At 42.7% G+C, this 10,874-nt stretch overlaps 1 long non-coding RNA gene across 1 annotated transcript; it reads left to right on the top strand.

Moving 5' to 3' along the window:
• Positions 1–9,549: 9,549 nt before the first annotated feature.
• Positions 9,550–10,040, top strand: LOC124702018. The gene is made up of 3 exons (XR_007002305.1): positions 9,550–9,604; positions 9,702–9,805; positions 9,887–10,040. It is a non-coding gene; the product is annotated as an uncharacterized LOC124702018 (long non-coding RNA).
• Positions 10,041–10,874: the final 834 nt, after the last annotated feature.

A 10,874-nucleotide genomic window follows, 5' to 3' on the forward strand; every position in this document is an offset into this window, starting at 1 on the left:
ATATCACTGCTACTTTCACATCACCCCTGTTGCTAGTGCTTTTCCGGGTGCGGCTGAATTGACAACTCGGTTGTTAAGGCTTATAAGTATTCTTTACCTCCCCTTGTGTCGAATCAATAAATTTGGGTTTTACTTCCCTCGAAGACCGTTGCGATCCCCTATACTTGTGGGTCATCAAGACTATTTTACGGCGCCGTTGCCAGGGAGGCATAGCTCTACTCATAAGTTCACCCGGGGAGTACACTCTACATCCCTCTCTATTTTATTTTATTTTGTTTTGCTTAGTTTACTTTTGTCTAGTTTATTTGTGCTTAGTTTATTTCTATCTAGTATTAGTTTGCTTAGTTTACTTTTGTCTAGTTTATTTCAGTTTTGTTTTACTTTCCTCATATACCCAAAAAATCCATAAAAAATTGAAAAACCAAAAAATCAAAAACTGCTGTTATGGGAGAACCAACAACCTACTTGGAGCTTATAGAATGTTATAATTGTTATAGAGAATCAAGAACTGGTAAAATAATGAGTGCTATGATAGAAAAATTGAATACAATTGCTAAAATCTTGCTTGAACGCCATGATATAAACTGTTGCTCTCAACGGGATACTAAACATCTTAAATTTCAATGTGGCTTTAGTGAGGAATTTTTAATTAAGAACTATAATCGGAATTGCTATATTCATTATGGGTTCGAAGAGGTAGAACAATTTGTCTTATTTATGGGAGCCTCCGAGATAGAATCCTTCATGGTTGAGAATTATGAAACTTGTGTTGTTTGTAAGGGCCTTAAAGATTATGTCTCTACTATCCTTAATTCTTGCATAGAATGCTACGGTAGGAATCCTTATATCCTTGATTATAAAGAGAGACACATTAATGCACAAGAATGCACTCACAATTTGCGGGAACCGGTGGAAGAAGAAATTGATGAACCTGAAAGCTCATTGGATGAAAAAGAGGAGGAAATTGATGAACCTGAAAGCTCATTGGATGAAAAAGAAGAGGAGAGCGACGAACAAAAGGAGGAAGAATGGATTAGCTACCCATGCCAACCTTCTAATGAGAGTAACTCTTTATCTCTTACACTATTTGATTGTCCTCCATGCTTACCGAAAGAGGTTGAATGTTATGTTCCTGTGGATTCTCTTGAAATAGTACCTATGAGTAATACTTGTGAGAATGATTATGCTACTTTTATATATGATAATCCATGCTACTTTGATAAATCTTATGATAATGCTTTGTTTGTGCCTGATGTCGAAATGCATGGTACTAAAGAATTTTGTTTGGCAAATGTCTATGATAAAGCTCTAGATGATGGTCCTATGTTACTTGATAATATTAATTGTACTACTAATGAAAATGGGATTGGAGAGTTCTTGACTTATTCTATGAGTCCCATATCTATTGAGATTGATCAACTACCTTGTTATATTATTAATAAAAGTAAGTTTGAAAGTTTTAATTCCACTATTCTTGAACTTGATAAAAATTATGTGTTTGGAAATCATGAAAAGTATGCTGCATGTGATAGCTATATTGTTGAGTTTGTTCATGAAGCTACTGAAAATTATTATGAGAGAGGAAAATATGGTTGTAGAAATTTTCATGGTACTAATACACCTCTCTATATGCTGAAATTTTTGAAGCTATTCTTGTTTTATCTTCTTATGCTTGTCACTTTGTTCTTCATGAATTTATTTGTGTACAAGATTCCTTTCCATAGGAAGCATGTGAGACTTAAATGTGTTTTGTATTTGCCTCTTGATGCTCTCTTTTGCTTCGAATACTATTTCTTGCGAGTGCATCATTAAAACTGCTGAGCCCATCTTAATGGCTATAAAGAAAAGAACTTCTTGGGAGATAACCCATGTGTTATTTTGCTACAGTACTTTGTTTTATATTTGTGTCTTGGAAGTTGTTTACTACTGTAGCAACCTCTCCTTATCTTAGTTTTGTGTATTGTTGTGCCAAGTGAAGCCTCTAATCGAAGGTTGATACTAGATTTGGATTTCTGCGCAGAAACAGATTTCTATCTGTCACGAATCTGGGCTCTTCTCTCTGTAGGTAACTCAGAAAAATATGCCAATTTACGTGCGTGTTCCTCAGATATGTACGCAACTTTCGTTAGTTTTGAGTTTTCTGATTTGAGCAACGGAAGTATTTTATTAAAATTCGTCTTTACTGGCTGTTCTGTTTTGGCAGATTCTGTCTCTGTTTTTTGCATTGTCTCTTGTGGACTTTAAGCGAGGTTTTCTAGACGTGGAGAGCTGTAGCTAATGTTTTATTGAGTTCTTGCAATGTGCCACTACAGGACCAAGGTGGATTCAAATTTTTTGAGTACTAACCCCTCTAATGAAGTTTATGAGAAGTTTGGTGTGAAGGAAGTTTTCAAGGGTCAAGAGAGGAGGATGATATATGATCAAGAAGAGTGAAAAGTCTAAGCTTGGGGATGCCCCCGTGGTTCATCCCTGCATATTTCAAGGAGACTCAAGCGTCTAAGCTTGGGGATGCCCAAGGCATCCCCTTCTTCATCAACTTATCAGGTTCCTCCCCTGAAACTATATTTTTATTCGGTCACATCATATGTGCTTTACTTGGAGCGTCTGTGTGCTTTTATTTTTGTTTATGTTTGAATAAATTCGGATCCTAGCAATCCTTGTTTGGGAGAGATACACGCTCCGCTTTTTCATATGAACACTCGTGTTCTTCGTTTTACTTTTAATGTTCAATGATAAAAGTTGGAAGCTATTGCACTTATTTATATTTGGTTGGAAAAGGAAAATGCCTCATCATGTCTTGGATAATTTGACACTTGGCAATTGTTTTGAGCTCTCAAGTAGATCATGATTAAGTTTTTTCATGTAGTCTAAGCCTATTAATGGAGAACTACTGTAGAGCTTGTTGAAATTGGTTTGCATAATTGATCTCTCTTAAGGTCTAGATATTTTTCTGGTAAAAGTGTTTGAGCAACAAGGAAGACAGTGTAGAGTATTATAATGCTTGCAATATGTTCTTATGTAAGTTTTGCTGTACCGGTTCATACTTGTGTTTGCTTCAAATAGCCTTGCTAGCCTAAGCCTTGTATCGAGAGGGAATACTTCTCGTGCATCCAAAATACTTGAGCCAACCACTATGCCATTTGTGTCCACCATACCTACCTACTATGTGGTATTTCCTGCCATTCCAAAGTAAATTGCTTGAGTGCTACCTTTAAACAATTCAAAATTTATTACCTCTGATTTGTGTCAATGTTTTATAGCTCATGAGGAAGTATGTGGTGTTTATCTTTCAATCTTGTTGGGCAACTTTCACCAATGGACTAGTGGCTTCATCCGCTTATCCAATAATTTTGCAAAAAGAGCTGGCAATGGGATTCCCAGTCCCAAATTGATTAACAAAAATAGACACTCCTCCATGGTATGTGATTGTTGGACGGCACCCGAGGATTCGGTTAGCCATGGCTTGTGTAAGCAAAGGTTGGGAGGAGTGTCATCATCATAATGAAACTAAAATAAAAAGGCACTCCTTCATGGTATGAGATTGTTGGCGAGGCACCCGAGGATTCGGTTAGCCATGGTTTGTGAAAGAAAGGTTGGAAGGAGTGCCACCCTAAAATAAAAATAATTCATGGGAGCCGCTCTTGAAGGTTTGTCTAGCAAGGGGGTTAGAGTGCCCACTACCATTCGTTGACAACAACAAACACCTCTCAAAACTTTACTTTTATGCTCTCTTTATGTTTTCAAAACCAAAGCTCTAGCACAAATATAGCAATCGATGCTTTCCTCTTTGAAGGGCCATTCTTTTACTTTATGTTGAGTCGGTTTACCTACTTCCTTCCATCTTAGAAGCAAACACTTGTGTCAACTGTGCATTGATTCTTACATACTTGCATATTTGCATTCATCATATTACTTTGTGTTGACAATTATCCATGAGATATGCATGTTACAAGTTGAAAGCAACCGCTGAAACTTGTATCTTCCTTTGTGTTGCTTCAATGCCTTTACTTTGAACTTATTGCTTTATGAGTTAACTCTTGTGCAAGACTTTTGATACTTGTCTTGAAAGTACTCTTCATGAAAAGTTTTGCTATATGTTATCTATTTGTTAGCAACTATAGATCATTGCCTTGAGTCACTTCATTCATTTCATATGCTTTGTAATAGTATGATCAAGGTTATGTAAGTAGCATGTCACTACAGAAATTATTCTTTTTATCGTTTACCCGCTCGGGACGAGCGAGAACTAAGCTTGGGGATGCTGATACGTCCCCGACGTATCCATAATTTCTGTCGTTCCATGCTTGTTTTATGACAATACTTACATGTTTTGCTTGCACTTTATAATGTTTTTATGCGTTTTCCGGAACTAACCTATTAACAAGATGCCACGGTGCTAGTTCCTGTTTTACTGCTGTTTTTGGTTCCGGAAAGGCTGTTCGGGCAATATTCTCGGAATTCGACGAAACGAAGACCAAACCTCCTATTTTTCCCGGAAGCGTCCGAACACCGAAGAAGAGTCGGAGAGGGGCCGGAGGGCCACCACACCATAGGGCGGCGCGACCTGGCCTGGGCCCGCGCCGGCCTGTGGTGTGGTGCCCCCAGGTGCCCCCTGCGCCGCCTCTTCGCCTATAAAATCCCTTTCGACCTAAAAACACCGTAACTCTTGACGAAACTCCAGAAAGACTCCAGGGGCGCCGCCACCATCGCGAAACTCCAATTCGGGGGACAGAAGTCTCCGTCCCGGCACCCTGCCGGGACGGGGAAGTGCCCCCGGAAGCCATCTCCATCAACGCCATCGCCTCCATCATGCTCCGTGAGTAGTTCCCCCATGGACTACGGGTTCTAGCTGTAGCTAGTTGGTATTCTCTCCCCCATGTACTTCAATACAATGATCTCATGAGCTGCCTTACATGATTGAGATTCATCTGATGTAATCGGTGTTGTGTTTGTCGGGATCCGATGGATTGTTACATTATGATTGTCTATCTACAAAGTTTATGAAGTTATTGTTGCTGCAATCTTGTTATGCTTAATGCTTGTCACTAGGGCCCGAGTGGCATGATCTTAGATTTGAGCTCTATACTTATTGCTTAGATTGTATCTACAAGTTGTATGCACATGTCACTGTCCGGAACCAAAGGCTCCGAAGTGACAGAAATCGGGACAACCGGAGGGGATGGCGGTGATGTGAGGGACACATGGTTTCATGGAGTGTTAATACTTTGCTCCGGTACTCTATTAAAAGGAGTACCTTAATATCCAGTAGTTTCCCTTGAGGCCCGGCTGCCACCGGCTGGTAGGACAAAAGATGTTGTGCAAGTTTCTCATTGCGAGCACGTACGACTATTATTGGAAAACATGCCTACATGATTAATGATCTTGATATTCTGTCTTAATGCTATTTCAATCCTATCAATTGCCCGACTGTAATTTGTTCATCCAACACTTGTTATTGGAGAGTTGCCACTAGTGTAGATAGGCTGGGAACCCCGGTCCATCTTTCATCATCATATACTCGTTCTACATGTCATTGGAAGTAGTATCAACTATCTTCGGTGCCATTGCTCTCATATTGCTATTACTCTGCTGTCGTATTACTTGTTACTATTGCTCTCATATCACTGCTACTTTCACATCACCCCTGTTGCTAGTGCTTTTCCAGGTGCAGCTGAATTGACAACTCAGTTGTTAAGGCTTATAAGTATTCTTTACTTCCCCTTGTGTCGAATCAATAAATTTGGGTTTTACTTCCCTCGAAGACTGTTGCGATCCCCTATACTTCTGGGTCATCATGAAGTCAGGGAGCCGATATTTGGGTGGTAGCGGGATCAATTCGTACTCGTTGGGGTACGGCTTGGTATAGCCGAACGTCTTCCTTTTCGGCATCATGCCGAACTGATCTTTCAGAATTGTACAAATCTGATCCGCGGTGATGGCTGAAGGTGTCGAACCCTGAAGATTCGCCGGGGTGGCATACTTAGCCAGCCATGCTTGCTTTTCCAGTTCTGAGCCAACTGCAGGAGCTGGGCTCTGGAGGTTTGTCGGAGTGGCGTACTTAGCTAACCACGTTTGCTTCTCAAGATCTGCTCCCGACGTTCCTCCTGCTGTTCCAGAGGCCCCCGCTGTTGCAGCCTGGTTTGAGAGTGCCCGATGTACGCGGTCCGGTACGTATGCGCACGCGTATCCGTGCGGGATCTCCTTGGGCGCCTCGGGTAGGAATTGGTAGTCACTAGGGTCACCACCAATCTTGTAGACGACGTATGCCGATGAGTTCGGCACTTACGGTGCTGCCAACGCGAACGGCAGCGGCGGACGGGACCGGAGTGGCATCTCTCCTTGGTAAGTCCCCGAGCTGGTCCCGACGGAGAATACCGATGGCTCATGATTTCCTGGATCACGCGCGAGCGACACGCTCCAAAGTGTTCACCGAGGCTCTCGAGTGGCGGTGCAGTGAATGAGCCACCATGAAGTTGATCTCCTGACGCAGCGACCTGGTGCGTTCTTCTGACGGGGCGGACAGGTCCACTCCATCGAGCGCGCCTTCAGGTGAGAACCCCTTCCACCTGATGCCATGAGAGCGGGTTCTGTGGAAAGAGCCGATGAGGTCGGCTTCGAGGACTGCCTTGATCTCGTCAGTCAGATCCTCGTACTTGACCGGAGTGCTTTCCGCCATCTCGGATGTAGATGGCGATGCGGTGGATGTCGAAGATTGTCCCACCGGGGCGTGCGAGAATGTGTTGCGGTCGAAACCCACCGGCGGGCAGCGGCGGCAACACCGTAGAGCCGGGAACAACTCAGGGCTGCGGCTGGCCCCAGTCCCTCAGAGCGACGGCCCGCAAAGCCTTCTGGTCGCACGTCCGATGCTGTCGCAAGGGCATGCCACCTGACCTATACTTGGTCAGGAAGGTGTTGGATGATGCCTCGCTTAGTTTCCTGCATGGCATACACGTAAACGTTAAATACGAGCCTCGATAGGCTCTCAGGTTATCCTGTGAATCGGCTCAAAGAGCTGATCCACCCATGATTCGTACGAGGTGTCCGAATATATGGTGGTCCTGCTTGATCAAGATAAAGCTAAAGCGATCTACGACGATTTAGGGCTTTCACCGCATAATCGGATCATCCTACTCACGATTGGGCCTCGCGCTCGCGTACGGTGATCGTAAGCCGATCCTAGACAGGGCCTAAAAACCAACACGAGGTTGATCCCCGGAACATCCTGTCTAGTGCTAGCAAACTACACCCTACACGCCGCTGGATCCTCCAACCCTTTGTAAGGCCTAACTATTGCGGATATTAAACTAATCCTTGAAGAACAAGGAACAACCGTAACGGATCGAATCTACTAAACAATGATCAAGCGGGGTGCCGCCCCTACACCTAAGATAGGTGTAAGGGCGGCTAGATGTATAAGGGTTGCACTACGACAGCATATGATACAAAGAACAATGCTAACCCTAACACATCTAAGATAACTACGTTGCTCGCCATCAAAAAGGCTTCAGCACAAGCAACGCATGAACAACGTAAATAAGCTTATGCTGCCTAGATCGCAAGATGCGATCTAGGCAGCATGGTGCTTACCGGAAGAAACCCTCGAGACGAAGGAGTTGGCGATGCGCCGAGATTGGTTGTGTTGAACGTTGGTTGTTGTTTATTCCATAAACCCTAGATACATATTTATAGTCCAAGGGACTTTCTAATTCCGGCGTGCACCTAACCGTGCACGGGTAAAACTCTACCTCCTAACCGACACGTATCCTACTATGGTACAGATACACGGGCAATTAGCCCAAACTTGGTACACAAGGCCGATTCACGTATTTCTTCTGTATATAATCTTCAAACTCATCTTGATCGCGGCCCACCTCTGACTCGGTCAAATTCTGGTGATAACAGTTGCTATTGTTGGTTTGCTATATGAAAATCCAAAAAGATTTTGCTTTGTTTGCTTGTTTCCTTTTGTTCTTGTTTCCAATTCGAAAACACCAAAAATATTTGCTGTTCTTTTTTGGTTTTGTAAAGTTCATTTTGGAGTTCAATGGTCTTCGGTGGCTGGAGCGTGGTTTTCATTTTGTATTATTCAAGCTACACAAGTGAAAAGCAACGATGACGATCTACGACAATTCTACTATGGTGAGAGGCTGGTATGAAATCTATTTGTTTTCATTTTTGTACATATACTCATCCATGTGAGCATGCTTAGTTGGTTCATGTGAGGTATATGTCATTTAAGAAAGTCTAGTAGTTCATGATCTCTCATGTTTAGCTCCAATTTATTAATATGAGTAGCATATCATAAATATTTGCTTCCATTGCTTTATTCATAGATAGGTATGACATTGTGGTATCCTCCTCTGAACAATTCACTTGAATCAACTTGGCACATGCTCACGCATGCATATGACTGAACAAAAGTCAATTAAGCCTCGATGATTTACTTTACCTCAGAGTTCTTGTATCACTTTTATGCCTCCGTTAATTTATTTTATCGCAAGCATGATTATGACAGTTACTGCTCTCTTAATTGTCGCTTCCCAGTCTATTGCTAGCCTTCACTTGTACTGAGCGGGAATGCTGCTCGTGCTTCCAAACCCCTGAAAATCAAGTTATTCCAGAGTGTCCACCATAAATACCTATGCATGGCATTTCAAACCATTCCAAGTAAATTCTCATGTGCTACCTTTAAACCTTTAAAATACTTCTAATTTGTATTGATGTTTTATAGCTCATGAGGAAATATGTGGTGTTTATCTTTCAATCTTGTCATTTACTCCTGATAGACTTTTATAATGGACTAGTGGCGCATCCGCTTATCCAATAATTTTGCAAAAAGAGCTGGCAACGGGATTCCCAGCCCCAATTAATCAACTTTCATTAATAATTCTCTTCACATGTTTTGTCCTGATTTATCAGTAAGCAACTTAATTGTAAATAGACACTCCTCCATGATATGAGATTGTTGGAAGGCACCCGAGGATTCGGTTAAACATGACTTGTGTAAGCAAAGGTTGGGAGAGTGTCATCCATAATTGAGAACAAGCAAGTGCGAGTGGCATTGCCCTATCTCTGCGTGCTCCACGATAGCACCGTGCCGTGCTCAGGCTGGGCAAAAATGGTAGTCGATGTACTGCCTGGCTAATTGTACTGCATCTGTACGACTCGATGTACTGCGGTGCAAGCGAGCGAAAAGAAACTTGACGAACCTTTCCTACCTCTCGGTGCGCTGTCTCCCTCTCAAGCCCTATTCTCTCTCATCTCACTCTTCCCGGCGGCGGCGGCTATTGGGAGTAGCAAGACGAGCGGCAGCCGATCGCGGGGAACGGGATGGCGGCGGGGAACGGCGGGATCCTGAGAGGTGGCGGGGAACGACGGGCTCCAGAGTGGCGACGGGGAACGACGTGATCCTGAGTGGCGGCGGGGAACGGCGAGCGTGGTTTGCTTGGTCCACGGACCACGATGCAGGTTCTTCTTGTCGGAGAGCAGTGCAGCGGTGGCAACAAAGGGAGCAACGATGGCCTGATTTTCAACCTGCACAGTGTGGTTGCGGCGGCGGTGTTCATTGTTTGCCAGCGCTCCCCGGCGCCGGTGCGGGACCAAGGTGAGTCCTTACCCTTTTCCCCATGTCTCCTATCTTTCCATCTCCATCCTTGCACTCACCCTCCCCTTGCCACATCTCATGTACCGCTGTTTTTCAGCCGTTGGACGCTTCAGAAGCAGAGGTGGGTGCCAAATTGACTCGATGGTTCAGAGCCGAGGTGGCTGCCAAATTGAACTACACTCTCTTCTTGATGGGTCTCTGGTACGCATAATTTTCTTTGTTGCTTTTGATTTCAGATTTCTGAATGCTTGTTGATTGCAGATTTCCCTTGAAACATTACAGATGGATGTGGCGGTTCTGGACTAAACCATGGAGACATCTCCTTCCGCATTGAAATGTATCTTTCTTTTCCTTTTAGATCCAAGGATGTGATTTAAAAGTTAAAACCCGACACTTTCTATCAGTGTAGGACAGTATGAGACAATCTAATGCCTATAACTATAGTTTTTCCTGTAGAGTTGTTTGCTTATACGATTTACTTTCTCTTTTGTTGGCATTTTTTTATTTTTGCTGTCGCTGATGTTCAGTTACTGCAGGTTGAGCAAGGAGGAACAATCAGCAGATTTAGTATTTATTTTGCTAAATCTGCAGATTATTGTAATTAAAAATCAGTGTGCTTTTAATCAGCAGGCTATCGTGATGGTCTCGTTGAGTCATTGTTGGGCATGGTACGGTAGCCTAATTAGCATTTAGTTATTAGCACATTTGAAAATTTTACATCCCAAAACCGGTTTCAGTATTTGCAGTTTGCAGCTAGATGATGAAATATTTGGTCTTGCTGATCAACACCGCATTATCTAGATGTTGGTCATCCATGGCAAGATTGTTTGTGTGCTTTGAAGTGCTTGGTCATGACATGTATGTTCGCTAATATAAATATTCCCTTTGTTAGTTGAATAATGTGGTATCTCAAACTGTCACTTATCGGTACATGCAAGAGAAAAAACGGCTTCAGAAGTTTACGATAGAACTTTGACAAGTTAGGTCTCATTTTCAGATCATGTTAAATTTCAATTTTATATTACCAACTTACTATATTATATATGGTGCATTTTTTTTAGATATTATATGTATACTGGAGGGTTTTGGTTTTCTCGGGTGATTGATCCTGCCATAATATAGTCCCCTGGTTTTCTATGAAGGTGTTGGTATTGTTCATAGATGCAGAGCAAAAAGTATCCCCCCGATTCCAAAGTTTGTTTCTTGTGAGTTTCTTCCCGGAAAACCAAATCTGATCCCATGTGCATATGCACCCGGTATGTATAAAACA

The sequence above is a fragment of the Lolium rigidum genome, chromosome 3 (genome assembly GCF_022539505.1).
Source record: "Lolium rigidum isolate FL_2022 chromosome 3, APGP_CSIRO_Lrig_0.1, whole genome shotgun sequence".
Classification (NCBI taxonomy): Eukaryota; Viridiplantae; Streptophyta; class Magnoliopsida; order Poales; family Poaceae; genus Lolium; species Lolium rigidum.